Raw genomic sequence first — 6,735 nt, forward strand, 5'->3', positions numbered from 1 at the left:
TGCAGATTTTTTCATATTGCAGGGTATTTCTCTTCATGCATATCTATGCTGACATTCTGTAGCACTAATGTAATTAATAAATTCATGAGAAGAATGGTCAACCAGTACTGAAAATGAGAGTTGGAGTCATCTTAATATGTAAACATTTCACTAAAGTAGTTTGTCTTGTGTTTTTATGACAAAAAAATCTCAAGAATAATATATTTCCAGATTTAGTGTTGCCGAAGTAGTTTTACTCAGTAAACTTACAACTTACAGCACAAGAATAATGTAGCTGAAAAAAAAAAAAAAAAGCAGTGTTAAAAGACCATGAAAATGACAGCAAATTTATATGGTATACAAAGAATCACAGAATTGCAGGGATTGGAAGGGACCTCAAGAGATCATAAAGCCCAATCCCCCCGCTAAAGTAGATATCCTACAATAGGTTGCACAGGTAGGCATCCAGACAACTCTTGAATATCTCCATAGAAGGAGACTCCACAACCTCTTTGGTCAATTTGTTCCAATGCTCCATCACCCTTACTGTAAATAAGTGTTAGTATGGAACTTCCTATGTTCAAGTTTTAGGCCATTATTCCTTGTCCTATTGCATAATAAAATATTCATATGGTACCCTAATTTCTAATTTTCATAGAACAAAACTTAGTTGTTTATTAGAGTTAGAATTAAAGAATCCCAGCTAGAAGATTGCATTTAGATAAGGATACAAAAAGAGAAGAATAGTATTACTTGGAACAAAAAAATACGGTGTACTATACTTTCTTAGGTGGTAGTTTTCAAGTATCAAGCGTAGATAATCCTGGTTTCAGATGCTTATTGTGTGCTGGAAGGGCAATGAAAAAAACTCAATTTACCTAAATAAAGGCATCAATCTGGTACAATAGGACAAATATAGTAGGTCCTAGAGCACCTTGCCTGTCATTACACTACTACATTGTTTGAAGTAGACAAAGGTTTTTCATAAGGCCTGGCTTGTATTTGCTGGCCCTTTAATTCTCAGGTTCCAATGAAAGTCTCAAGTGACACTGACTTCCTAAATTTAGGCAACAGAATTAAGGCTGTAATATAGAAATTATTCTGATGTTGTAACTAGTTTGAAAAGTTGTTCACTCTTGCATAAAATGACATAACTGCAGACATTTTTTTGACTTACATCACTCCTGATATAAACTACTTTTTTGTTGTGACAGTCTGGATGGGAGAGAAGATAACTGAGCAAAACAGCTCAGTTAAAATTCAATTTGCAGATACATTACAAAAAAACAAAAATGAAAACAACCATGATTAATAACAGAGACCAAGCTAAGGAGTTCTTTACCAAAAATTATACTTAAATCATTGTTTGTGTTTTGGAAAATTACAGTTTAGAACATTCATGATCTTAGAGTATTGAATTCATTGCTACTATAATGATCTTTATTTATAGGATGCTTTTTTTTTTTAATGTACTTACAAAGTAATTACAATATTGTCTTAATTACTTTACTACAATTTTTAATGAAAATAGTCAATGAAATGTGTTTATATTTTTGACTATTTAATTCAGAAAGACACAGGTACATGTCTTACAAAAAATGATGTAGATAGAACCTTTTTTCTATTATTAAAGAAAGGGGTACATGAGAGAATTTGAAATTTGAAAGGACTGAAAATTGCAGTGTGTCAGTTTCTGGTATTTGCCAGTGGGATTTACAGACTTTCATCTGCAAATCAACACTGCACATTCAATTAAAGGGTAAAGCTACACGCTTTAAAAAAATAGAGATTATTAATTACTAATTATTAATTAGATCATTTTGATGTTATTTAAATATAGTTATAATATTAATGTATATTTATATTTTAAATTAGAGAATTATAACAGATGTATGCTGAGAATGATATTAAGGAATGAATTTGTCTTTTCGACATTCCATTAATATAGAGTGTTATATAGTATTAATGAGAGTGACATGAGATTTTAGATTATGAACCTGGTCTCTGGATAACGTGACTAAAAAAAAAAAAAAAAAAAGAGTTTTCCAACCAAAAATCAAATTTGTAATGAGCTCTTCCTCAGCTCGTCCAGCTATATTACCTGGAGCATGCCTTCTGTTTCCGTGGTGGTAATCATATCTTGTCTTTGATGTGCTGCATCTGCAACAAATGGCACTTGCTAGCAGTGCTGTGAACTGGAAACGGGCCTTCATGAGCATTGTAAATTGTCTTTTTATTGACTTCAGTAGTTTGTTGTTATTTTTTTCTGTATGCATTTCTTAAACTATGATCAATATAATTTTCTCAGGAAAAATAACTGTCAAAAACACCCAGTATTTTTTTCAGCTTTTCACTTCCAAAGTATTATTAACTTTTGTGTTTGTTATAGTATGGAAACAAAATAGTAATAAAATCTGGGTTTACTTATACATAACTTGATTTGGACAAAGGATAAGAATTAGCTGTGAAATCATGCAAACATCTGGGAATAACTTTTCCTTTCATTTTCGGATTTTGGACTTGTCATCTGACCTGTGTTGTGTCCTTGCCAGAGAAAATAACCTCATCTTGAGCCACAAAGAAAAGAATTTTCTGTCATCAGTAGGAAGGCTATATGGGGAGAAAAATGTTTATTTTTTCTTAATGCCTACCTTTTTTAATGTTAAAAAAAAAAGCAACAAAAAAAACCCAATAAAACAACATCAAAAAACCAACAGTATAAAGGGAGCATTCTTTTAACAGATTGGATTTGATCTTTGTTTGATTCTGTCTTCTTTCCTATTTATAATGATAGACTAAGCTCAATGCAGTGTGAGCTAACCTGTTAACTGTGGCACCTTAATCAATTAATCTCCTTAGCCTTGCTGGCCATCTACCTGTTGGTTAATTTGTAAACATACTGCAGGTCAAAAAGAACTGACCACAAGCTTGTTCACTACTGCATTTGATATTTAAGGCCACTTAAAAAAACAACAAAAAAAATCAGCCTCCTGAAAATAGGAAGACTCTATACACAATACTTCTATTAAGATTATAAATTTGACTACTTAAAAATATTTGATTCCAGCTAGCAAAGAGCTTAAGTAGTGCTAAAGTTTAAGCACAAGAAGAGTGTGCTGACAATAATAATTGCCTGATACTCCTATCATAATTATTTAATCAGAGATGTAAGACCAACATTTGTCACAGTTCTACACTACTTTCAATCTTTAATACCTACTTTTAAATGCAGAGCTATATTTAATGAGTTGTAGATACTCCACCAACTCTAAAGGTGCTACTTGAAGATGTACTGACAAGAAATAAAAACTAATTCACACCACAATTTGGGGCAAGATGATCTAAGTATTCCAATGTACATGAGATCGATTTGTGGAATGTAATTTACTGTTTCAGAACTGCTTTCCAGATCTGCAGAGCAGAGAGAAATTAATTTTTTTCCATAGAATTAGAGGATAATCTAAAAAGATTCTTTTTACTAAAATAGAAATAAATGCATTCCTTTTGACTCTGTTCATAGAGAAGAGTAAAATTTTTTATTTTGGGAGGGAAAGAAATTATGATACCTTTGCTTGTTTGTTTGTTGACTTTTTTTCCCCCCAAAGAGAAGTTTTTGTGGTCAAGATGACTCCAGAATTGTCCTGCCAAATACATACCTTATATATCATAGTGTGTCTTACTCATATTCAGAGATGTGATGATTTAACACCAATGAGCAGATAAGCACAACACCATTCTCTCACTCCCCCTCTGCAAAATAACAAGAGAAAATATGACAAAAAAAAAAAAAACCAACAACAACCTTGGGAATTCAATAAGGACAAGGAGATCACTCCCCAGTTACCATCACAGGAAAAAAACTACTACAATTAAGATTTTGGAGAAGAGGGAATGCAATGAAAGCCAAAATTCTGGAAACAGTTTGAACCTATCTTTTGACAGCTCTCAATCATAGATAAGATACTGTATTTCTATTATGTTCAGTATTACTGAATTCTCAGGCTTCTTCAATCAGTTAAAGCAGCATGGCTCATTAGGACTAATGTTTTAAAGCATTGAATTTGTCAGGTTTTCATTTACATGCAATTGTTTTTCCTTTTTGTCTTGGCTGCTTAAAATCCTTTTTACAACTTGTAAAGGCACTCCACTGTGTACATTACTTGGGAAAAAGATACCAAATGTTTATGTTTCATCAACTATCACCTTAACCTGTCTAAGATTAAATTTGTACTCTTGTAAAAACCGGCTCTTTGGCTTCTTTATCTTTAAAATACAGCCTCGTGGTCCTCATAAACACATGCAGACTGGTGTAGTCACCTAGTAATATTGAGGAAATGCAAACTAATTTGTGTTAGAGTACATATGTCAGCTAGTATTCAAAGTGAGTTCCTCCTGAACTGTTTTCTTGTAAATGCATCACAAGGACATAACACAAGCAGTGACCTTGACGAAATCTGTAGTGTTCTTGAGTTAAGAGATCTACTCCTCTGTTAACAATGTACCTATTAAATATTCTTTTATCACAATTGCTAGTGTTACAACATTCTGTTCTCCTTTTAATGGCAGCTGACCAGCACTGAAACTGCAGTTTTATTCTAGCTTAAGTGACAGTCACACTAAATACCTCAGAGAACCACAAAAAGCAGACTGATATTAAGGACTTTGAATAAGAGAATCTTAGGACTGTGAAGACTTTTTGTCAAATCCCCTGTGGTCAGCAGAATATCTCTGAGAAAAATCAACTTTTTGCTGTAATGGAAATAGACAAAATATGATCCTAACCTGTTCCAAACAGAAAAATTAGTTTCAATTTCTACAAGATATAGTCAAACAGTGCACATAGTCTGTTGGCCATTAGAAAGTGTAAACATGTCCAAAAATGTCCCAGATAGGCAGCAGTAGTAACAGCAAATCCAAAATCAACAATGTAATTTGAGACATCTAGCTCCCAGCAGGCCATTCTCTAACCAATTCTACAACTAAGGAGATTTAAGAATATTGAAGGTAGCTAGAATACAAAAAAAATCTTTGAGAAGCCTTCCCATGTGCCACCCCAGGATCCAGGACCGTCTATAATCTTCAGAGAGCAAGGAAGAGCCCATTGAAACCCCAAAGGGCTGGACTGTTCACTACACCACTGACACCACTTAAGCGAGGATCCTAACCTAAGCGCATTCTCTTTCATAAGACAAGGAAGTCATGCAGTTAGTAAAATTGCATGTCTGTGATTTAAGTCTTTTGGTATTCTATTCTATTTAGCTACACTATTATTTTGTTTACACCTGCTTTAATCAGAAGACACTCCTCTAACTTTCACAGAATCAGAGGATATCTCAAGTTAGATTGAACCCATAAAAATCATTCAGTCCAACTCCTGGCTCCATGCAAAACTGACTAAAATTCAAACTTATGTCTGAGAGCATTGTCCAAATACTCCTTGAATTCTGGTAGCAGCTCGGGGCCAGTCCAAGAGCCCTGGGCAGCCTGTTCCATGCTATAACAATTGGACAGATCAATACAATAGGAAAGATTTTACAACAAAACCGTGATGACAAAAGGACTGACAGGTGATATAAAGAAAGGGAAGAAAATTGTTCACCCTATCAGAAAATTCTAGGTTCACAGGGGAAAACTTCACCAAGGAGAGACCTCCAGAAAGAAATCTTTCCCCATTAGCAGTCAGCCCTTAAATGAGATCTAAGAGAGGTGCAGCCAGGCTCCACCCCTTTCAGTCACATAGGTGAATTGCCTTCAGCTGTCCTCCCAGGGCTGACCGGGTCCTTTCCCCAGATACTGAGTCAGAGGTTCAGGCCATGACTCAACAGTTACCATACACATGCCCACTGCCCTCTGGTGCAGAACCTGTCCCTGACCCTTACCCGCCCTTCCCCTGACGCAGCTCCGTGCCGTTCCCTCGGGCCCTGTCGCTGTCACACAGAGCAGAGCTCAGCACTACCCCTCCGCTCCCTGTGGAGAGCTGCAGCCGCCATCAGGCCTCCCCTCAGCTCCACTGCTCTGTGCTGAAATCAAATGACCTTAGCTGTTCCTCAAACACCTTGCACTCTAGAGCCTTGCCCTGTCTTCACAGCCTTCCTTTGGATGCTGTCTGATAGTTCTATGACTTTCTTATACGGTGGCACCCAGACCTGTACCCAGTGCTCTAGGTGAGGCCGTAGAGCACAGTGGGACAACCCCTTCACTTGCCTGGCTCTCAGTGCTGGGCTTGGTACATTCCTGGGTGAGGTTGGCCCTTCTGGCTGCCAGGACATGCTGCTGACACAGATTCAATTTGCCAACAGGAACCCCGAGATCCGTTTCCATGACACAGCTCTCCAGCCTCTAGATCCTCAGCCTGTATGTGAATTGGACACCTCATCCCTACCAGAGAGAAAGCCAGGCAGAGCAGGAGGGCCAAAGAATAATTCATTTTCTAGGACCAGCCTAACTGTGTTTACAACTAGCAAACACCTCTTTGTTCTCTTGATTTGTCCTCTAACTCAAATGCTTCTCATCCCTAAGACAATCCCATTCTTTCTGAATCTCAATGAGAAAATCATGTTCTCTGGAAGCGCTTACTGGAGCCAATTCTTTTTCTATCTTTGTTTAACACAAACACTTCATTTTGCTCTCATGATAATGCTTGCACCCTTTTTCTTTCAATTTAAATTAATCTTTCTTGGACATTAGCATCAAAACCATAATCCTATATCCTAATATTCTAATTTACTCCAAAATGGTATTTCCTTCTTTTTTTTT

The 6,735-nt window shown here is 36.2% G+C and overlaps 1 long non-coding RNA gene across 1 annotated transcript; it reads right to left on the bottom strand.

Moving 5' to 3' along the window:
• Nucleotides 1-684: 684 nt before the first annotated feature.
• LOC109366829 lies at nucleotides 685-3,725 on the bottom strand. The gene is made up of 3 exons (XR_004159395.1): nucleotides 3,636-3,725; nucleotides 2,081-2,139; nucleotides 685-826 (listed from the first exon to the last, which is right to left on the bottom strand). It is a non-coding gene; the product is annotated as an uncharacterized LOC109366829 (long non-coding RNA).
• Between the last annotated feature and the right edge of the window lie 3,010 nt (nucleotides 3,726-6,735).

This window comes from Meleagris gallopavo, chromosome 3 (assembly GCF_000146605.3).
Source record: "Meleagris gallopavo isolate NT-WF06-2002-E0010 breed Aviagen turkey brand Nicholas breeding stock chromosome 3, Turkey_5.1, whole genome shotgun sequence".
Classification (NCBI taxonomy): domain Eukaryota; kingdom Metazoa; phylum Chordata; class Aves; order Galliformes; family Phasianidae; genus Meleagris; species Meleagris gallopavo.